At 38.6% G+C, this 23,366-nt stretch overlaps 1 protein-coding gene and 2 long non-coding RNA genes across 18 annotated transcripts in view; 2 read left to right on the top strand and 1 right to left on the bottom strand.

Moving 5' to 3' along the window:
• The window catches only part of LOC311440687, a 231,394-nt gene extending 225,715 nt beyond the window's left edge, over positions 1-5,679 (top strand). For both annotated transcript variants that reach the window (XR_014695542.1, XR_014695543.1), the window contains exon 4: positions 3,638-5,679. This is a non-coding gene — a long non-coding RNA (uncharacterized lncRNA). The remainder of the gene's footprint in view (positions 1-3,637) is intronic.
• A 4,175-nt stretch (positions 5,680-9,854) lies between these two features.
• Positions 9,855-11,414, bottom strand: LOC311440689. The gene is made up of 2 exons (XR_014695545.1): positions 10,510-11,414; positions 9,855-10,007 (listed from the first exon to the last, which is right to left on the bottom strand). It is a non-coding gene; the product is annotated as an uncharacterized lncRNA (long non-coding RNA).
• ADGRL2 (adhesion G protein-coupled receptor L2) overlaps positions 9,955-23,366 on the top strand; it is a 157,868-nt gene continuing 144,456 nt past the window's right edge. For 13 of the 15 annotated variants that reach the window (XM_084527864.1, XM_084527875.1, XM_084527873.1 and 10 more), the window contains exon 1: positions 9,955-10,551. The gene's annotated coding sequence lies outside the window, so the exon portion shown is untranslated. Of the gene's footprint in view, positions 10,552-20,442; positions 20,464-23,366 lie in introns of those variants that run through there. The other 2 variants (XM_084527861.1, XM_084527870.1) reach the window with 2 other exon arrangements.

Raw genomic sequence — 23,366 nt, 5'->3', positions numbered from 1 at the left:
CTTTGTCCTGTAAAATTTTGTATATTAACATAGTTTAATAAGCTGAGAAATGCATTAGGTTTTTAAATAAATCTTTAAATTGTGTAGTTTTAAATCAAAGAGATGTTTTGGTCCCTGCAAACTATATGGAACTAGTATTTGTCTAACAGGACCTTAAGACCTGTTGAAGAATTTTAAGGATTTTTATGAACATCTGCATGCATTCTTTAGCTAGATTTTGGCATAGTTTCAGTGTAAATCCAGCACAACTCAATCAGTTTACTTTATAATTAAAAACAAGGAAATAGTAACAAAAATACATAATATATGGTACTCGTGTTTATAATAGAAACATCCATAAAGAAAGAAACATGTTCTAACTCCTCTCATTACCCCAAAGAGAATTGCATCTTTAATCACACAAAGCACAACGACTTTCTAATTTTGTTTAAAGTGTTTCAGTACTTACAAAAACCAGATCAGGTTATTGTAAATCTAGAGCAAATTAGAATCATTGGCCTCTGCTCAGCTGTATTCAGGAATACTATGTAAATCATAAATTTAATGGCATACTAAGACACACATCTGTTTCTACTTTGTAGAAGTTAATAATCTAACTTCAGAGTATTTAAACATTACTTTCATTAACTGGAAAATTGTGAAAAATATAAACTGCTATAAGTCAGATGTTGCAACAATGTGTTGCTGCAATATGCTAAGGAAAATATAAAAATTGCAGACCTGTACAGTAAAGACTAATTTTCTGAGAGATATGTGCCATTGTCTGTTTCATGACCTTGCATCTCCTCTGTTTACTTAGAAAAACATCACTTATACTAACAGAGCTGCATTGCTAAGTAGAATCTGCACCTGCACATACTAGATTTTAATATGTATTTTTAGTAGCAAATGTCTTTCAGAACAAGGAATAGATGATGCCTAAATTCCCTAAACCTATTAAATGACCAAATGACTTTTCTTATAGTAAAATGATAAAAATTTCTGCTCCATTGATTGATTTCCAGTATATATTTATTTTTACAAAACTTACTTTGTGGTCTAGGATGTACTGTTGTTCTTATTGAAAAGTTTAGTTTATTCACAAATTAACACACAGTCTTCTACTGTATCATAAATTGTCTTGCATAATGTGTATAATTTGCAAAGATCCCATCGTGTGTTTCATTGGAGAAATGCATCACTCTTTTCAACTTTCAGACTTCCAGACACAATTTTTTTCAAAGGAAACAAGTGAATTAACAAACATGTACTAATCTTTTTGAAAATGTATTTGAATTCAGTTGTAAGGCAGAACAGAGCTGGCCTGCTAGCTTTAGCACTGTAATAAAAAATCCAATTGCTAAGGTTTGCCATATTAATGGATTGTAAGGTGATAAATTTTGACCAATAAATACCTTGGAAACTCAAAAGTTGGTTGCATTAAGTGGTAAAGTCAAAATATGTAGGATACTAAAGTATATCTTTATTCATAAAAATTACAATGTCAAAAATGTAATTTTCTAATAATCTCTTTATTTAAAGACATACAAGTCAGATGTCATTTATGTGCTGTTTTGCTTGTGCTAAAATTACCTGCGGTTGTAGATACTTTGCATTAAACTTAGGGTGCATAAAGTTGAATGGGATTTATGTAAATAACCATATGAATATGTATCTCACCTTTTACCAGTGCTAATTTCAATGAGCTGTATTTGAGAGGGAATTATATTAATATATACAACTGATAGGGAATTTGCACATTCATTTTGCTATCAACAAAAATTCTAAAGAAAGCAAACTAAACCAATGCATCCATAACAGAGGGGACAGGAAGAGAAAACAGAAAGGCAGCACAGGCCACCTAAATGGTACAATGTAAATTTGTGGTTTATTCCTCAGTAAGATTCAGTGGTTGCATATGCATGAAATTCTCTCTGTCCTGTGCAAATGCATACAGAGGTCCCACTTTGCTTTTCAAGCATGCAATAAAAGCTTAAGTGTGTTGTCTTACTGATATATTATATGTAGTACTGTGACTTATCAGACACAATAAAAAATATTTTGGTGCTGATTATTCAACAGGCAGCAGCCAGTGCTCATACTGGGATGGGAAATAGCATCTTAATTAGTTATTGAATATATTTTAATATTTCTAATTAGCAGTAATACTAAACAGTCAATCGATGTTCCTTACAACAGGAGGAACATGGTAGTAATATCATTCTTTTACTGCAGTGTTTTTAGAAAGGCGTAACCATACCTTCAATCAGATTCAAATACTATTTGTCAAAAACATCGAGGTCTGTCAGAAGTAAATGATCATTTAATTAGAGAAAAAAAGGTGGAATATCTTTGATCCCTATACTTTAGTGATATTAATTCCCATGTGCTGCAGGTGTTTGTAATGTATAACAAATCATTACTGAAACAGAGGCTTTTATAGGCAGTTTCAGTGAAGGAAAATGACTGTTCTTACAGCTGCCAGAGTTACACCTGGCAATGTAATGCAAGCATGACAAAACATGAACTAGAAGATGTAAGCCTGGAAACAAATCTGGGTTTCCCTCTCTATTCTCTGCTCACGCCATCCAAGATGAATTGCAAAGCAGTACTGATGTACCAAGTGGATGGGGAGGGGGAAAGAATGAATTTGCTGCTGTTCCTTCACTCTCTGACCAGTGATCCATGATGCATCTCTGGTATCTGCTCCAGAGGGAGCCAATCACATAACTGTCAGCATTTCAATAGCAATCAGTAACAAGAGGAAAAAATATATTCTTATAAAAAAATAATAATATATATATATATATATATATATAAGGGACCAAGTCCTTGGCTTAAACCACAAAACAAAATCAAAGCAAGTATAACCAATCATCTTAGGGTTATGAGTACTTGCAGAGTGGCACGGGAAACTGAGAAGCAGAACCAGATGACATGCACATAAAGCATCATGTTGCCTTGATTAAAGCTACCAACTGAACGGTTTAAATAAAACCCAACAACAACATCAAGCAACAAAACAAAAACAAGAAAAACAAAAACAAAAACAAAACACTCCTACTTACAGAATAAAACCTGGTGGCATACTGGGAAAACAGTAAATGTGAACTAGAATATGCAAGTTTGGAAGCAAATATATATATATGGCTCTCGGTTCCTGTAAGGAGCTTTGAAAGTTGCAATCATGGCATGGGGATGACACAGTAGGAGGTTCTTTTCTTTTTGCGATTGATCCTGAACACCCTGTACTTTCGTGTTCCTAACCTTTTACCATATCTCTGAACTTGATTATTGTGATTGTGGACCAGATTTTCATTTGGTGTGGTATAGAATTCCAACAACTAGGCTCTTAAGAAGAAACATGGAAGGAATTTAGGCCCTTAAGTTTAAGAAATCCTCTGCTTCAATGCTGTTCAGTAGACACTTCCATGTCTTTTTACTAAAATTTAGAGCTGTAACACTCCTCATGCCTAATACTACTTCAGTCAAGACAAACCAGGCTAAAGAGCTCTGCGCCTACAACATTGCTAAGGCTGCGAAACAAAACTGAGCAGCTAAAGGTGATAGTCATGCTCGAAGAGAACCTGGAACACACAAACACAGTTATCCTGTCACTAAACTCATCAGTAATCACCACTTTCTTTTAAATTTGTAGCTTTATTTTACAACTGGCAATTGGAGACTTCTCTGGTGTGCGAAACAGGATCAGTTCTCTCCCCTGCCTGAAGGGACTCAAATGTATCTCTCCGGCTAAAGAGTTCTCTAACCCACAGTTCGATTGCAGATGGAGATACTCTCCACTTCTCCTGTTAAAGTTGTGCACCAAGCAGAAAACAATTCAGGATTCACTGGGCCAGAATGCAAGAGCACCAGAGGGAACACGACTGTAGCTTAATGATCTGGGCAGTCAATTGGAATGGGAAGGCCTGAGTTCTGCTCGGTGGTCCAAGAATTTGATGTATTTTATCCCATAACTTCTCAAAAAAGTAAGTTTAACCATACCCTAAACATAGTTTTCTGAATCCTTACGGGTTTGTAAAACTGTGCAGATAAAGACAAGTATCTCTACAAATCTTGGCCTATGCTGTCAGTAACATGGAATTTAATAATACCTAGGTTCTTGGGTAAGAACAGAAAAGCCTTCATGGATTCATAATTGCAAATATAATGGTTTGCCTTTGAATTCTCTATGCTTTGTTCATCTTTCTTGCATCACCTTTCATTTTGTGACACACATCAACGGAAGAGAGTGTCCAGCTACACTAGGTAATATTATAGTTAAAAGCACTCCATAATGGATATAAGCTTTAGATCCACAGCTGGAGTTTGATAAAGCAAATTATAAGAGGTAGAGGGGTTTGGCATAGACAGACAGTTCTTCCCCTATTCTGTTTCAAATCTTTCTGCTCTGCTATATCAAGCAGTAGGGTAACAAGGCAAAGAGGTGATGAGAATACGCAGTGATTGCCACACTTGCCAATCTGAGACATGGGGCATTCCTTTGACTGCAGATTAGTGGCTGAAAGAGATACAAAGATTTAGCAAAGTCATAGCAAATTGAAAGGGGGAGGAGGAGAGAAGGAGAAGGGTCTCCCTACCTGCCAGGCAAAATTACATTTATTTTAAATAGAAAAATATATTTAATTTCTTACTATTTTTTGGGCCTTGCTTCTTTCCTTAAAAAAAAAAAAAAAAAAAAAAAAAAAAAAAAGCAGCTATTTGCTGCCTGAATGCAGAAATAATGCCTAGGCAGATATAGCAGCTGGAGAAAAGGGAACCTAGAAATGTGCAAGACTATTTGGAGAATTGGGATCTCATGACATATCTCTTTCTCCAAAGCTCATCACTGTAGTTCCTTTTCTGGCATCATTGTTTCAGCTTCTGTACTGAGCTTTTCATATGAAAACAGGGAATTGTGCTTGTCTCTTTTTAAAAGTGTTCTTCTACGTGACTCCTAACAGCTCAATCTCAAAAACTCTGGGCTTTATAAATGCCTGTACAATTAAACTGTAAACTCTTCTCCCCAGCACACACCCATAAATACCCAAAGCCCACAGTACTTCATCATGTACTTCATCAATAACACAGCTCCATTGCTCCCCTACATTCACTTTTCAGAAAGTAGAGAGACAACTGTAATGAACATAAAAACATGCTTCCAAGTTCACTGTTAAAAATCTTATTGATGTCTTCTTATTTCTTAATGTGATACAAAAATCATGTTTCAGAATACCTAGTTAATATGGAATACACATGCTTTGTTTCATAGCCGCATTTTCTCTGAACAAGGTTGTTTCTAATATTACTTAATTAAACAAAATTAAATTAATTTCTATCTAAGAAACAAGAAACAACAGCTTTGTTGAATAAAACAATCTTAATTTTCTTGAAGCTATTTAAATTAAAAACATGAGTTTCTACAGTTGGAAAAAAACATCCATGGTTAAGATGTTTGAAGCCCATCAATCTCTTTAACCACACAGCTAATGTGTTCCTTCTGTTTTCTTTGAATGAAATCACCGTGAGTGGTTAGATGTTGATTTAACATAAAGCAAATGGAAATGGGTGTTTCCTTAGTCATGTGTAGAATTTATTTTTTAAAAACAATTAGCAAGTGTTATGAGTAAGTCAATGATTTTGTCATTTCTTAAATATTGATATAGATTATAAGTCATTAAAATTGATTACTGAAGTAAACTATGTATAATGCAAATTCATATTACATTTATTTGTTAGGAACATCTGCAGAATTCACTTTATTGATGACTTTAATTTTTTTTTTTTTTTCCCCAAGTGACACTTAAATCAATTACTTAGTTTAAAAGACCAGTAATTGTAAAGATATATTTCCAAAGTTTTAAGACACTACATTAGATATTTCCTATTATGGTTTATATCATTTGCACTTTGTTTTTATAAATTTGTCTGCAAAAATAATTGTCCTTTTTTTTTTTTTTTTTTTTTTTCTAAATGAAACGATCAAAATTTGGCTCTTTCAGTTTTTAGTTCAAATGGTAAGATCATATGATAGTTTGTTACTTTATCGTGTGACAAATTAAACCACGTCTTTATATTACACCAATTTTAGCTGTTGCTAATGTATTACACATATACAACCTCTCTGTCAGTCTTTGCTAACATTACATCTAATTATACGTTCATTGATATGTTATTCACAAGAGTATACACAGGTAGGAGGAAATGTCAGTTGCTAGTATTTAAAGTTCAATCATTTCATAAAACTCCAGTAATATAAAAATAGGTTGCATAAAATCTCTGTAAACCATTTCCCATGGGACGACTGACTCTTTAGGCAATACAAAAAATTATTTATCAAGATGTTCAAACATTTTTAAATCATCCTTTTAAGAACAAGCATATGTAAGCTGCACTTCTATGGAAACAAACAAACAAAACCTCTAATGGAGTCAACAGGATCATATTTGTAGACATCATAATTTGGCTATGTTTTGCCACAAGTTACATCATCTTTCTCATATGCACCTTCTCCACGTAGAAAGTAGACTGTTAAATCTCTTCCAGTTGTTACTGTCCTAGAGATAGTCCCTAGAAATGCTAACTGACACACAGCCCTTGTGCTTATTTCAAAAATCACTCTAAATTTGCTTTTATTTTTTCAAGGACACTATCCAGCAGTTTCACCAAAGTGATTTGAGAGCAATGCACACAGAATATATAGCTGAACCTGGAACATCACAAAATTTAATGTTAGTGAAAGGGGTAGATAAACAGTATTGAATGATTTTGCTAGGAGGATAACATTTCTTTTAGTGTTTTCAAGCTAGATATTTTGTGATGTTGCAGCAAAGCAAGATTTTAAGGAAAATGTACTTGTCTGTATTTACTCGTGGAGTCCAAATGGAATGAGGTACATATTTTATAGGGATACAGCAAAAAGCAAATAATAGGCAGTTTTGATGGTGAGAAGAGACTTGACTTGTTATAATTTTATTTTATTATTATTTTTTTAATCTTAATATTCAAATCTGGGAATAGTTGTGGCCAAGTGAAAAACAAAGGATCAGATTCAAGTCTGCTAGGGGTGTATGTGTATACAATTTTCCTATTTTAAAGAAACAGATGCAGATTCATATGGAGTCAAATTAATTGCTTGAATAGTATTATTTTACTTGCCAAAAGGATATACACTTCTGCCAGGTATTCTTATATCCTAGTCTGGATTTAATGAGAATTCATGGAAGCATGTGCTTTTGAAACAAATGCTGTCTCTATCTAACATTTTTACTAGTTGCTTAAAACTCACTTTTACAGCTTAGAGTTGTAATTTTTTTTTTTTCATTTAGAAATAAATATGCTTCCAGGTGTTTTTGATGAAAATGGGGGAAAATAAACTTTAGTCCTGCAGTTGAGTCCATATAGGAGAATACCCTTCAACTTCATCAAATATTGACACAAGACCCAATTCTGCAGTTATTTTCAACTTTTTTTTTTTTTTTTTTTTTGGGGGGGGGGGGGGTTTAAAAAATCTTACAGAAACCAGTGGACTTTTTTTTTGCTCCAAATGGAAGAGCTCCTCTCTCTCACCTCCTCTCCAAGGAAAACTGCCAACCTCAAATAATTTTTGTTGTGTTCTTGACTGTTCTGTGGCTAAGTCCTGTGTCCTGTTCTCATCAACTAAGCAAAAGGCTTATCTGTAGTTACATTCATTTGACAAAAAGTAGGATGTGCTATTGATATATATTAAAACTAGGGTAAAAAAGTAGCCAATCAATATGTATATTTTTACATTTCTATGATTCCCTTTTTAAGAGTGTCTCTGTAACAGATGCACCCAATCCTCTTAATGAAAATGTTTCTAAAAACTACATGAAAATGACTTTATGATTGAATTCCAATTGGAAATATGGAAGGAGTTATTTAGGATTCTATAAAGATAACTATATGGATATTTTTAGCAAGACGGGGCAAACAGCTATACTGGGGATGTACCAGGGACTTAAAAAAAAAAGGGGGGGGAAAATACAGAAAACCTCTTCTGCTGCATTTTGCACTCACTATAACCCACATATTTTACTTTTAGCTATACATAGTAGGTATAAAAATATCACACAGACACATACATGATCTTCTGTCCTCCCATACTGAGCTGAAACTGGCCTTGGGAAGATGCTCTCACTACGAGTGAGTATCTTCTTTGGCCCTAAATGCCTGAGACTGCTCCTCCACTGCCCAGCAGGTGCTGTGGATGGAAGAAGATGGAGGAAGGCCAGCATGGCCATGGCATGTCCATGTGTCAGTGACTTTTAGTTATTAGTCCCTGGGATTATTGCTAGCACCGTTGAAAAATCGCTGTGGTTTTGAAGAGCCCCGGACCAGTCCTATGATTCTTACTACCTCATGTAGCAAGGTCTTACTGATCCGGTTTCCTTTTAATGTCATGTTTCTCTTAATACACGTTAAAATTTTCTTAACAGGAGCACTAATTGCATAGGTATGCAGCAGAATCCAAATGATTAAGTTAAAAAATAAACCTTTACCATTGACAAAGGTAACGACCCAGGTTTCCTGGCGTGGCGTGGGTGTTTTAAGCTGAATTGTCAATATGCTTTGGACCTGAGAGTTTAACAAGCCCTGAGTGGTCCTGCCTTGTGCCAGCGATTCTGTGGGCAGATGCAATTGAGAGGGTTTTTATTTCACTGCTGCAGCTAGAAAAGGAAGGGAATAGTTTAAAAAAAAAAAAGAAAAAAAAAAAGTGGTGGGATTATCAGGGCAGGTTTGTGCTGCTTTGATCTTCGGCTGTGCCTCCGTTTCCCCCTCTGGCCACCGCCCGGAGCAGCCCTCGGTGGGCACTGCCAGCTGCAAGAGACCCCCCCAGGTTCTCCCGTGGGCTCGTGTCCCCCAGGTCTCTCCGTGGGCCCGTATCCCTGGCCACGCGGAGCTGCCCCCAGCCGCTGCTCCCTGACCTTGGGAGCTGCGCATCGCGCCCATCCCGAAAGGTCAGAGCGGATCCTCGCTGTTTCGCAGCAACCCGGAGGAAAACAAACCCCCCGCCACAATCCCAACCTCCCCTTTCTAGGACGGGGTTTTAGGCAGGAAAGCACCAGCGCTTGCAGCCTGCGTTCCGCAGCCGAGCCGTGAGCCAGCCAGGGCTCCCCGCCCCGCTGCCCAGGGAGCTGCCCTGCCCCTCGCGGTGTCCCTCTCTCCTCCGTGCCGATGGCCGCCACCGGGCGCTAACCGTGGGGTCTCCGGGGGGCGTCCCCCGGTGAATTCACCGCTCCTGGGGACGGCCGAGTGGGGCCCGCAGCGCAACTTTGGGCTGAAGGGAAGCAGCCAGGGTACGGCCAAGGAGAAAGTGCCGCGGAGACGCCTGCCGGCCTTCAGCGCGCCAGCAGCAGCCGGGGGAGGCGGAGGGGGAGGGGGGGGACCGGCAGGCCCCAGGGCCCCAGACCCGAGCCCCGGGGAGGCTCCGCGGTGGCTCTGCGCCCCTCGGGGCCGGGGGCGACCGATGCTCGCCCGGCCACCGGTGGCGAGTGGCCGCCCGCTCGGTGCTAGCCTTCACCCCCCGGCTAGGAGAAAGGAGGAGGGAAGAAAAATAACGAGGGGGGGGGGGGGGGAAAGCAGGAAGGGAGAGATTTTCGTCCTTCGCCGGTTCTGCTCTACGTGATAATATGTTTATATGATTAGCTGAGCCCAGGGGTGGGGAGCGCGGAGAGAGGGGGTGGAGATTGGAGGGGGAGGAGGCTGGAGGTGACTCCAGTTCAGCGCCGCCGGAGAGTCCGTGTCAGGACTTCGCAATCCCCAGTCACACACGGAGAGGTGCATGAGCAAAAAGGAGGCTGCGATACGATTCATTGGGATTTTTTTTTTTTTCCTGGTGTGTATGTATTGCGTTTTTCCCATCGCTGCGCGCCTTACTCGCTCAGCGCCTGCTCTCCGGCCGCCGGCGGGGCAGGAGCACCCAGAGGACGAGGGGAAATAACGCGGAGCCGAGCCGAGCCGTGCCGGAGGCCGGAATGTCATCCGGGGAGATGTAAATCAGGTCGCTGCGAACGACAGAGACACAGGAGGGGGGGGCGCGTTGTAAAATTTTTGAGTTGTTCCCCGCTACTCCCGCTGCTGGCGTCGCCTCGGTTTCCCGTCTGATCGCTGCCTAGAAAGGACTCCAAAGGCTGGGTACATACAGCACGCTGCGCCCTTCGCCCCTTCCATTTCTTTTTTTTTTTTTTTTTTTTTTTTTTTTTTTTTTTTATTATTATTATTTAATTTAATTTTTTTTCATCGCCTGCGTGCGGGAGCCTGGCTGCATCGTGCGTTTCGTGCGGAGCGGAGCGTCGGAAACCGCAGGAAAATGTTGACTTAGCCCCGGAGAAGCCTGCCGGCTGGCTGCGCCGAGGAGAAGCCGCCGCCCGCTGCGCGCTGCCCCAGCCCGCCGAGCCAAGCCGTGCCGCGCCGCAGAGCCGGCCGCCTCCCGCTGCCCCACCGGCACCCAGCCCCAACCGCGCTCCGCCGCCGCCCCGGGACTAAATCCCTCCTCCCTGTGCCCACCGGGGCGAGGGCTCCCGGCCCGCCTTCGGCTCGCAGACAGAGGTAAGCGGGGCTCCGCGCTGCTGCTGCTCTCTCCTCCGCTCGCTCCTTCTGGCGCTGCGGGGAAGCGCCGACCTGGCTCCGGGGCTGCTCGGCTGGCTGCTGCTCGGGGGGCCGCTCCCCCCGCCCCTGGCACTCAGCACGCACCCCCCAGGGGCCGCCACCCAGCTCCCGGCCCCGCTGCCTGAGGATGAGGAAGGCGCTGGGGGGGGCGGGGGTGGAACGCGCCCCTCGGCGAGGCCCCGGCTGCGAGCAGCGAGGCCCCGCAGCGCCGCCCGGGCTCGCCCCCTCCGGCCGCTCGGCCCTGGGCCGGGGGCTCCCGCAGCGCCCCCCTGGCCTTTCCTCGCCCGCCCGCGGGCCCTGCGGCAGCCGCGGCGGCTCCGAGCCCGGCCCGCAGCGGCCGAGCCCGGCCCGGGGGGGGGGCCGCGGGGCCCCCGGCCCCCGAGCAGGCCCCGGGCGCGGGGGGGAAAGTTGTGACGGCCGGGGGAATAGCGACCTGTTGCCGGCGTGTGCGTGCGGCCCAGCCGAGCCCCCGCGGGGGGCTGGCAGCGGGAGGAGGAATAAATCGCCCTTTGTCGGATGTGGAGCGAGAGCAACTTTTTTTTTTTTTTTTTTTCATTTAAAATTTTCTATTTATTTTCGCGTGTAGAGAAATCTGGGGCCATCTGGAGACAGAAAACAGAGAGTGTCAAGAGGCACCGTTGCTGTGTCTGGCTCTAAAAATAACATCTTGTTGTTAGTCTGCGCTCAGCCCTGCTGGGGCTCGGGCGCGGAGCGGGGCTGTGTCGACGCTCAGGTGCTGCGTTCCGCCGGGAGGTGCCCTGAGCGCCGCGAAGGGGTCCTGCGGAGCCAACGGGCAGCTCCTCGCTCCCCTCGGCTCCCCTTCCTTTGTTACCCGCCGCTAAAAGAGGTGCCATTTCGCATCATTCTGCCCAAATTGTTGGAATTAATGCAAGAGTGAATTCTTACCGTTTGAAGGGGGGGTATTAGCATATCAAAGGGTGCTCAGCTCCGACTCAATTGAGAAAACTTCGGCTCGTCTTCCATTTGCTTCCCAGCAGAGGCCCAAAGGGCAGTAGGAATTCAAAAGGGGCAAAATGGGGAGGTGGATGTGGGTTATGTTGCTGAACTTTCGCTGTTTTGCAATTATGTGAGTGAAAAACAAGGTCCGGCCGCTGCAGAGCCCTTGCAAGCGCTCAGACAATTAGATCTATTGATTAATGGCTCGTTCCAGGGGGAAAAAAAAGTGACCTTTTATGACAGGCACTGTTGCATGGTTTCTGATGTCTGCTGCCTGTTGGAGGATTTAGAAAGCCTTTTCTGCCGCTCTCCTGCTTTGGGGCTGGCCTGCACGCTGCTGAGCTGGGGGACTGAATAGGGAAGACCAGCTAATGACTTCGGGAAACAAATGAAATCTTGTAATGAAAGACCTCTCCCTTCCAAGCCTTTGAAACAAATACACTTCAGTCCTTAATGGATGGGTAGGCTGGGGTAAGAAATTTTTATGGAGAGTTTCAAAAGAAGTTTTGAGCCCCACCAGGCATATGCTTCCATTTCCTTTTTCTTCTGAGGTAAAGTGAAAATGAGTTTGTCTTGTAATCTCATTTCATCGGTTACGTTGTGTTTGGCGAGATAACTTAATTTGCAATTAGTGTTACCCTGTAAAAATAATTTGATAATAAATATGGCAAAACTGCTATTTCGGTGGTAGGGTAGAACATGTACCACATTTAAAGTTGTTTTACATGGCTAAATATTTGCAGTTTTTTAAGTCATTTGTTACTATTTCCTTGTGTCTTCAAGGGGATGTGGTCGGCCTAGCCTTTTATTATCTTTGCCAATCGATATTCATAATCTCCCAAACCAAAAGCCAACAAAAGGCAGTTCTCTATCAATAAGTTGGGACCTTTTCCAGGGACCAGATGCATCTTAGGGACTGTATTCTGGTTTGTGTCTCTGGCAAACAAAAACAAACAAACAAAAAGAAAATAAAAGAACTTCCTATGTCTTTGTTTCCTATTCCTTCCTTCCAAACCTTTTAGTTGAATGATACAGATACTGAAATATGTATTTTGTGCTGTTAGAAGTGCTTGGCTTTTTTGGTGGGGGTTGGTTCTCCATTGGACAGTCGGGGGGGGGGTTCTTTTCTAACCATGGAAGTGATGTGTCTTTAGAGTAGGATGTCTTCACTCACGCGTCAATTTCCTTTCATTTAGTGAAGGAACTGAGCATATATGGTACGCCTTGTGAAAAAGCCTTGCGATTAAATAAATAATTCATATAGATTTCTGTTATTCCTAAATGAACACGAACATTTGGGCATTTTGTAAACAGATGTGTTTAGTGGTCCTAAAATTGCATGTCATTACTTTCAGGTAATTTTCAGCAGTTTATTTACCTAATGTCTTCAGCTGTCTGAAGTAGTACCTTTTGGTGGTATAAAAGGAACATATTGATGTAATTGCCATTATCACACTTAAGTTGCTGTTAACTAGTCTGCTTTGAATGCAGAGTGCTGTAAAGAAAGCACATTATCCTCACAGCTATTAGGGATAATCTAAAAATTGTCTTGAAAATGTTGCACTTCAGTTTATATGATGGCAACCCCAAATTAGACGAATCTCTGAAGTAAAAAAAAAAAAAAAGTGTAGTGGAAAGAAGATTTTCAACATTCAGATGACAAAATTGGACCACTTAGATAAAAATTAATGTGCTGCAGCAGCACTTCAGCTGCCATTTTCAATCACTGGGTTACTATGTGTTGGCAACAGCAAAAAAAGCGTAGACGTTCAGATAGCTGAAGGAGTTGGTAGTTGGGGGAATCAGGATGTGGAATCATGTGGGGTAGAAGAAACCAATTACTTCAGGTTTTGACTTGAGAATTTCCAGTAAACATTTTTTTCTGGCTTTTGTCTCTCCTGCTCATTAATATACCAACATCAAAGCAAGCAACCAAACTTCCAAATGTTATAAAAACTAATGTAAAGATACAGATCTCACATGTAGTCTTGCAAGTCTTAATTTAAGTCAAGCAGTTGGAGTTTTTATTGCTGCAATTTTCACAATCAGCAGAGACATTAACACCAGGCTTCTGGGTGTTTCCCTTCTTAAAATGAGCAAGAGGAGAGCTTTAAAAAAAAACAACAAAGTTTGCGTAGTTAGTCCTTATTTGATCACTTGAGAAGCTTTCTCAATGTTTTATTTATCTCTTACAGCTTTTAATGCTTAAAGCCAGGAAAGGGGACTACTCTGGAATTCTAGTATCTAGTAAGGAGTCACCTTATGAAAATTTAAAGAAACTAGGTAGTATAGGCTTAAGAACATGTTGTTTTATGGTTAGTAATGTGTACTGAATGATTATTTTTGTTTTTAAAAATGTAGTATGTAAAGATGGCATTTTTTTTTCTTAAGTAGAACAGTTCTGATGAAGAAAAATGCTAGTCTCGAATTACAGCCTTTTAGAAAGGTCCATCACTTTCACTTAAGTGAATGTTAGAAAGAGAAGTCTCTAGTTAAACAAAATATTTGTCCTAAGTTGAATTTACAATACATTTCTATATAGTGTGTCAGAAATTCATACAGATAGCAATACTTACCCAATATAAAAAATTGCTTAGCGTTCTGAAAAGGTAGAAAAATGTCTTCTTTCCTGAAATTTGATCTAAAAAGTTAACGTATTTCCAAGCCCATGCTCATCGTATGTCCACCTAAAATGTTGACCTGTTTGTAAGAAAATACTGCTAATTTCCACAGCTCTTCCCAAGGATAGGGCTGTGCCTTGTACTAATGGAAAAATCCCTACCAATAACTGCCTGCAGATATTTTTTGTCAAAAATTGCTGCATGTCTTCTCTGCGTTCCCACTGAGGGATGACTGATAAAAGGAGAACTTGAAGTAGTGATTAATGATTTTACCTGGTGAACTGCAAGAGAAGAAGTTAAACTACATCTGGTGTATAATTGAAATCATATTCATGCATAGGTAGACAAGCAGTCAGTTATAAAGCAATATACTTTAGAGCATAGGTTAGGGAAATTTATAGTCAGACGTGTTACTTGGAGATGTCATGTTAAACAGGCTCTTTCGAAGCATTTTTTAGGATTGATGTTTGTGATGTACAAATGTGATTCAAAATTACACGATATTCAGCTTTTAAAGTATTTATGTGCAGCTTTTAGACTTAAAAGCTGCCTTTTATTTTTTTTTAACCCTCAGTTTGAAACAAGTAAAAGATTTAAGCCATCACGGTTGTAATTGCATGTCAAGAAAACTGGAAAAACAAAAAGCTATTTTAAGGCCATTCTCAATACTCTTAACAATCATGTTTAATATTTAAATAGTTTTCCAAGATGTGCATTTTCTTTTTAACAGTTCTGAAAATAAAAGTAGTAGATGGCTCTGTTGGAATACAGATGTAACTTGCGGCATAAGGTGAATATGTACCTGTTTGTGAAAATAATTCCAGTCTTGGTTCAACAAATATGATATTCTTTTAATCATTCATCATATTAAAGGTGAAAGATGACAGGCTTAAAGTTGATTAAAGTTGATTCTCAGTTGATTTTTTTTTTAATTTTATATTTATTTTTGCCAGTGGTGTATGAGATATGTTTCTATAGCATAGATTTTGAAGATTGTGTCACTTACTGTAAGTGATTTAGTTACAAAAACGCACTTGCTTAATGCATTTTTACAGCATTCTCTAGGTCGAAAGTGGTAGTTAACCAGAAACTAATTCCAATGGAAAAAAAAAAAGTCTTTTTCAAATTCAGAATTGTAGCATCTTCAGGATATAGATCGTTGTATGAAATGGAGTATTTTATGGGTTTTAGAAGACTGTGTGATCTGCATATGTCATGATTTCTTTTCTTTTGATTTTTTCATGAGGTACTGTAATGATTCAACTTACTCTAAGATGCTATTTGCCAAAATTATTTAGAAAGGCATAATAATCAAAAACTTTGCAGGCTGACTGAAGCAAGCACAATGCTTAACACCTGCAGGTAGAGTGCAGTTTCCAACAAAATGCTATTGATTGTTATCCTGGCACAAAGCAAGCTTAAATACAGTTTGCTTAATTACAACAAAAATGCTTTTTTATGAGTAAGGTACTTCATGTTTGGGGAGTGTTTTGTGTGTTGTCTGCTAAGTAAAATCCCATCACACTTGTATAAATTTGTCCAATTATCAGAGCAGCTAAGAGGAGGAAAAAAAAAATCAATTTACCCTGAAAAGCACCAGAAATAAGATTACCTTGGCTAGTAGGAACTTGCCAGCATTGTCTAAATTGCTTAATATTATCAAACGCTGCCATTTTTCAAGTTCAGTAAGAAGGATATTGACTATTCTACATGTCCAGGTCTTCTATTTGGCTATTTCTTTATAAGGTATAAGCATGTCTTATTTTTTTTTCCCACAATAGCAGTTACAGATAAATCGGAGGATCTAACAATGACTTTATGAAATAGATGGAATAATACCATTCACTGGAGAAATAGTATTTACTTGAGATAAGTGATCACAACTAGTTTTTTTTTTCTCCTGTCTAGCTTGTTGTTCTTGTAACAGACAAATGTAAATACCTTAGCAGACATTTCAGAGCGAAAGGCAAGAGATAAAATGTAATTACTTTTCAGGGTGGCCCTGACGATGCCCGTGTTCTTGTCTGTAACACACACAAAAAAATCTTTGCTCATCACCTCAGCATATGAAGGCCATTGTTACCCCTGAATATAAAAATATTTTCTGATTTTTAATGTTGACCTCAGTATTTATCTTCAGCTCTTCTGTGTAAGCTGGAATCCTTATAGCTGTAAATTGTAGTCGCTGTTATCCAACCAAGCATTTAATAGAGCACCTAATGGACTCTGCTCCTGTATTTTTCTTGAATGTATAACATCTTGCTTCATTCAGTCACCAAAACCAACTTTGCTACAAGGACAGGCAACACGACAAGTTAGAATCAATGGACCATTTGTAGGTCACAAAGTCAGTTTACTGGAATTTCAGAGGAAACTGGTTGAAAAGAGAGGACAAATGTCACTTTGGATAGAGATGTTTAAATCAGACTTCTGCCTTAGGGTAAAATTTAGGTCTGTTGTAGCCTAGATGTAATGTCTCCCTCTACAGAGCACAGCATTAATCATGGCTTGACAAGTGATCATGGGCTGAGAAAAATAGGGCCTGTCTTGTGTTTTTTTTTTTTTTTTTTTTTTTTTTTTCTCTCTAAATCTCTTAGGAGCATATTATAAACACAAACATTTACACAAAAAGATTTAAGTATTGGTGTCTGTATTTCAGTAGTGGAAGGAGCTAGCTTCAGAGAAAATCTAGTTAGAGCTATTGAGAAGCTACTTAGGTTTCTTACGTGGACACAGTGTTAGGAATACTTCCTTCTAAAGTCGTGCAGATTTTTGTCCTAGGAAATTCATCGTCCATTTTTACTCCATTTCATCATACAAATAGGGTAGAGTCAGGGTCTGTCTGTTTTGTCCCTTGATGTATTAAATATGTCTTAAACAACTGTTTTGGCTTTTGTTCATTTGTTTTGTTTAAACAGCATTCTAGAATGTGTTTGACACCTAACAGAGATGCTTCCTTTTCCCCCAATGGCAATATGGGGTGACAGCAGTATCCTTTTTATACAGTGCCGATTGACTTGATGCTGATCAATGTATATGAGTTTTTTATGCTATGCTTTTTTCTATATACCATGTTAATATTTTAATGATAAGTTACTTGGCCACAACGAGCTACAAATGCTTGAATAAAATAGCAGGAATGAAGGCTGCTATTTAAGATCCTGAGTTCTGATACTGTGCAGATAAAAGTGAGTTTAATATTTTAATTCTTAAATTAGGAATACGTTGATGCACAGATCAGGTGTAGGGAGTGCTCATACCTTTTACGGTAAAGAATTAACTCCATGAAGAAGGGAATCTCTCTATTTCCTAGGTTTATTTGCTGTTTTCTGCAGTGGGATCAGTACAGGGAGCAGTTCTAGCATTCCGTATGTACACTTTGTAGAGAGGTGTATCTTTTAAAGGTACAATTAGATTTGTATCTACAACTGTTGAAAAAATAGATAATATCAGTCAAGTAGCACCAAAACAAGTAATCACTGGAGAATTGTGCATTAAAAATTATGCTACCACTGTTTATTTAGTTGTCTCTGGATGTGATAAAATCCCAAATCACTCGTTTCGGGGAGGCTGCTGCTTTCCTTTTTGCGCTCTGTTGGTATTTTCATATCAGTCGCCACCTCAAACCGATTATTGCTCTGAATCTAGATGACAGAATAATCTAACACCGATTACTGTTAAAAATTGTTTCTGGCAGCTAGGGAGGGGATGACCGACCTTGTTCCTGATGGTAATACTTGCCTTGCTGTTGATGGGATCCAGTGTAAATAGGCAGCCTTGCTCTGAAATCGTGCTGCAGTGGTGAAGAGAGATCACATGCCAGGAGGAGGCTGTAGTTCACCTTTCTTTCTATATATTTTCTTACTGTATCATATTTGTCATTTTTTATGGCATAGCAGCCTACACTGGTATGAACAGTGTTCAAAAACAATTCCCAAGCAATAGGCACTGTCAGCTCTAAATAAAGTGACATTTTAAGAAAAGATTCCTGAGAAGAAGTTCTGCTGTTGATGCTGCATTTCTCTGACAAATTCCTGATTCCTGTTTTATGGTAGGCATAATTATTTTCACCTGGTCCAGGCATTCTTAATCATTCTTTGAAGTTTAATTTAGACTTTCTGTACGTAAGGTGCCCGAATTTGACAGCTCTGCTTTCACAGGAGAAATGACGCATGTTTGCTTTGAACAACATGAACGCCCTCCAGAAGACCAATTCATAACTATTTTGTTGGTAAATTTAGCATTTAAGTATTGAAGGTCTTCAGTGGTTGTGATTTCCTTCGGCACAGTAAGTATTTCTTCCACGTGGACTGCCAGCCGGCGGGGCTGGTTCTCTCTGGGTAAAGTGCTAAAGATGGGGTGCTAAGGGAGAGAAGGTGCCTCACAGTGATGCTGGCTGGGGAGAGTGGATGAGAGTGGAAGTTGTTTTAGAGAGGAAAGGGACTTGCAGGCTGACAGAAGTCGAATATAAGAAGAAATCCTTTTGCCCTTCAGGCAATAATCTTACCTGGTGCTGGAAGAGAGGATAATCTCTCCATAATGTTAGATTTTTTTTCCTGCTTTCTCTCTTTCCTCATTCTTTCCGTCATTTGAGAAGGTGTACAATGGTATCTGCTAATAACTGGTTGTGGATCCAACTGCTACAGATATTCCAGCAGCAAGGAAGAGCTCTGTATGCAGCAATCATCGTCTTGAAGTGAACGCCTCAAATTTGTCCTACATTTGTCCTGTGTAATGCATGTAACCTTACTAGAATATCATAAGTCTGTTTCTACTTTTTTTTTTTTTTTCTCCAATTGTTCAGTATGAACTTTAAAGGTTGTATTTTGGAGATTATTATTCCAGCAAAAAATTATTATTCCAGCAAAAATTAAACCCTTACTTTTTATTTTATGAGTATTCTTCATAAATCTAATGACATTGCTTGTAAACAAGAGGGATTTGGCCGTATTAGAGAAACAAAAATACTGGTGTGCTTTTGTTCTTTCCGTGTTAGAAGAAAAATTAACAGCGCCTGATGTCTTCTTTTTTTTGATGGTACATGATCAGCTACGATGAAGACTTAATTTTGGTCTGCTTAATATTTATAGCTTCATTCATTGAAACTTTTTCCCATTTATGTTTAAGGGATTTTTGTCTATAAAGTTTGTTTCTGTAAAGAACAAACTTAAGATATTTTAAGGTAGGGTAACGTGTTTTGGAAGAAAAGTTGTTTTCATCCAACTAAATGAAACTACATTGTTACTTCATAATTTGGTATTTAGTATTAGAGACTTTGATTTTTGAGATAAACTTAACCGTTTAGTTCAACTGATTTCTAAGCTTTGGTGGAGTGCATTTGTAATCATATCCAACAATGGCATTGGGTTTTGTCTTGCAGCAGTAAATAGAAGGAGGTATGCTGCTGTTTGTTTTGTTGTGTTAGGGAGATGCATTAGATAGGTTGAATTTGTTTTCTTGTTTGTGGGGTTCTTTCATTTCTGTTTGGTTCTGGGTAAGCAGAGGATTTTTAAAAAAATTAATTGTATTTTATTTTTTCCTCTGAAAGGATTTAAGTGGCTTTGATAAAGAAACCTGTGTATTTTGATATAGGAAAAACTAAAGCTGAATGCTTAGCTCCTTTGAGGGACAAAAACAGGCGGTGGAATGGAAGGGGGAAGACTGTTTTTATATTAACTCTTTATCTGATAACATTTGAGAAAGATTTCTGAGGGAATTTTAATTTCTTTAAAATAATGACTGATCATTTGGGTTTCTGTGCCAGCTATTACCCACATTTTTCACATATTTTCGCTAATTCTCCTTACTACCTGCAGAGGGAGCTTGTATATGAGATAATCAGAGTAATCAAGGCATTCAGGGCTGAATTGTTTCCAGTAAGTACAATTTTCTTTTGCTGTGCATTCTCTGTTATTCAGGGCAAGAAATCCTCTGCAAGGGAACTTTTAAAAAGATTCTACATGAGTAGCAGTAAACAACAAAAGGCAAAAAATTTAAGTTGTTAGTAAGCAAGAGCTGACATTATAAATACCTATTTGTATTTTGAAAAGTGCCTTTCTATTGAAAGTGTAAAAAGGAACTGAGCAAAACAATTCTTGCATGCAGAGGTACAAGAAAACAGTTTTGCTGCTCTGTGTGACGGGAAGCAGATTTCAGTTGCATAAACTGTCTTCTCTGATTCTGAAAATGTCATGTCAGTGTGAGAGAGACAGCACAGTGCTCTAAGGGCTCAGTACCTCTTGTGCAGAGCAGTGTGCTAGCCAAAAAGCGATAGGTAAGTCTTTTCTATTTATGCAAGCAGTCTTATGAATCATAATCAAGCTGATTGCAGATGCAAGGTTAACAGTTAAATTTGCTTTTTCTGTATTTTAAAATATAAAAAGGTGAATGATTCTATCCTAGTATAATTGATGATTTTATACAATTGTACGTAAGCAGGCAAACAGTGGAAAGGATTGCTGGCGTAAGTTTTTAAGAAAAATATGGGGAAGAAAGAACAAGGAGTATCAGAACGTAAGTTTATTTGCAAATAGTAATTTAAACATAATGTGAAGAATCAGAAATACTTTAGTGATTTTCTTTAACACAAATGAAATGATCTGGTGCATTGCAGGTTTTATAATTTGTATTACAGTGATTTGGATCGTGAAAATATGTGATCCTTCAAAAAAAGTTGAGACGTTTTCAATGAAGAAAACAATAGAGCTTTGTTTGTTGAACAAGAAGCATAATTGACGATACATGAATTTTGTGCTATTTATCTCTGGAAAAGTGGCGGCAATCATTTTACTTTAAAATATTTCAGTAAATTTAAAGATGATTTGCTATAATGCTGCTAGGAAATAAAGCAGTATGCATGCACATTCCATAAAACAGATGCAGCTCTCTGTAATGTGCTCTTCTGGAATACATTATGCCACATAAATTGGTCCAAGAGTTGATTTTTTTTTTAATTTTATTTTAGTTTGGTTTTGTTAGTTTAAGTTAGCAGAACTTTAAGCTGAACATATTCATCCTAACATGGTTTTAGTGTTTTAGTTTGGATTCTCTTTTTAAACACCAGGAAAGTTTACCATATCTAAAAGAGCAGCAACTCAGTGTCGATTTATTATTTATACTGGCTAATCCTTGCTAATGTGAAAAGTCAGCTTGTTATTGTAACACCAAATGGCCCTCTAAGTAGGGAAACAGTTAAGTAGATCTCCTGTAATAGGTTGTTGTCTAATAAAGAGATTTATGGTATTGGCAAGGGCTATTGTATAGGTATTACCCTCTCACAGCATGATCATGTATTATCTTAACAACTCAGTGCCACGTTTATGTTGAACATTTTCATAACAGGGTAAGAATATTAGCCACAGCAATTACACTCCAATAGGATTATAATGGTAAGACTTACAGAAAATATATAAATGTCTTTTACAGAGATTTTGATAGGTATTGGGAGTTGAAAAGTTGCATCGTGCTTCTTGCGTGGGAGAATACTGTTGTATTAGCCATGATGAAGAAAGAGAGATTTCTTAATTTAATCTTGCTGAGGAATTATGGGGAGGCAATGGACATAATCTTTCTTTACGCAATGCATCTTTTTCTGTCCCTGCAAGGTAAGGATGTTTCAGAAATTCAGTTCAGTGGAGACTGCCGTATTATACAAAAATCAAGACGTATATGTAACTTTAATTCTTTTGTGAGGATAATACAGCTGGGATTAAGATGCATTCTTTTGCAGCCTTGTATTTTGAAGGTAGAACAGTGATAATTTACTTGCTATGTTGGAAGAACCTACGTGAATAAAATCATATTCCTTCATTTTAACAATAGCGTTACACACATTTTCTGTTTCACTGGGGCCATTTTTTTAATGGTGGTAAGCAACTCAACTTCTTTTAAAAATGATTACAATCAACAAAAGTGACAATAATGTCATACTTGTACAGTTTTCATGTAAGTGACATTCAAGCTGTTCCTTAACAAAAATTCCATCTGCTTAAAAAAAAAAAAAAAAAAAAGTGAGACATTAATACTCACTCACTTGGCAGAAGCAGTGTTCCAGCCACATTTAGTAAAACTAATTATGTTTTATCAATAAAAAACACTTGGGGGAAATGACTGAACAAAATACTTTGGGTTCTACAGGCATTTATGCATAACTGCGTTAAGTGTAACAGAAGTTGGAATGGCTAAAAGTAACTAAACAGCCTTACATTTTAAGATGATACCTTGAGATACAATTCAATAAATATTGGAATAATAAGTGTTTAAGCAAACGTACCTTTTTCTCTATTGTACTTTAACAAAAATAATAATTAGGATTATTCCAGTTTAAGACAATGTATAAGATAACTACTACTATTGTAGAAGAACTTTCCAATATATGTTCCATGTATTGTACACATCCACGATTAGTATTAGCTAAATTTGTAAGACATGTTTCCTAGATGTTTGGAACTAATTCTATGTATAAGACAATGTGGAAAGATTCTGTGACCAGCTGTCTTAAATTGTTATTGATTACCAGAAAGTAGAGGAAAGATGCACCTGTTTATATTGACAAGAAATACTCCACTTCTTATGGAAGTGCTGATAGAAAGTAATGTTGCACACAGGTTTGAGTGTTTTCTGGTGGATTACTAGAAAATAGCGGAGAACTCAAAACTACATTAAGCAATGAATATTCAAAGCTTTAATTGTAATCATTATAGCACTGTATGACTTACCTGTCATCAGTATTTTGTACATGTTGTATATACACAACCAGAGCAAAATCTGGAGCTTGGTCTTTAGTCTTGTATTCAGAACAAGAATTATAACTGATGAATGTTTTCAGTTTTAGAAAAACTCCTGTAGGTTCTTCGATTGGCTTCTTGTTTCATTCATTTTGAGCTGTGGAAAACGATTGTATCTTTTGTCTGTAAGTAAAAAGCAAACACAAAAGGATGAATGTTACCCCCTGATGAATGTGGAGCTCCAACCGATTTAAGAGTGTGAACCGTGACTGCATTGTTGAGGGCAGAGCTTGGCTTGTAGATGCCAACTAAGAAAAAGCAAATACTTAGAATAAAAGGAAGAATAACGAATAAAAAATTAATAACAGGTAAAACAAATTTTTCAATAGTTTAGGAAATTATAAATCTAATATTTAAACTATTAAAATATGTTACAGTGCATTTGCTTTAG

This window comes from Aythya ferina (genome assembly GCF_964211825.1).
Source record: "Aythya ferina genome assembly, chromosome: 8".
Taxonomy (NCBI): Eukaryota; Metazoa; Chordata; class Aves; order Anseriformes; family Anatidae; genus Aythya; species Aythya ferina.
Note: the sequence above shows the minus strand (reverse complement) of the source record. Positions and strands in the feature narration are given on the sequence as shown.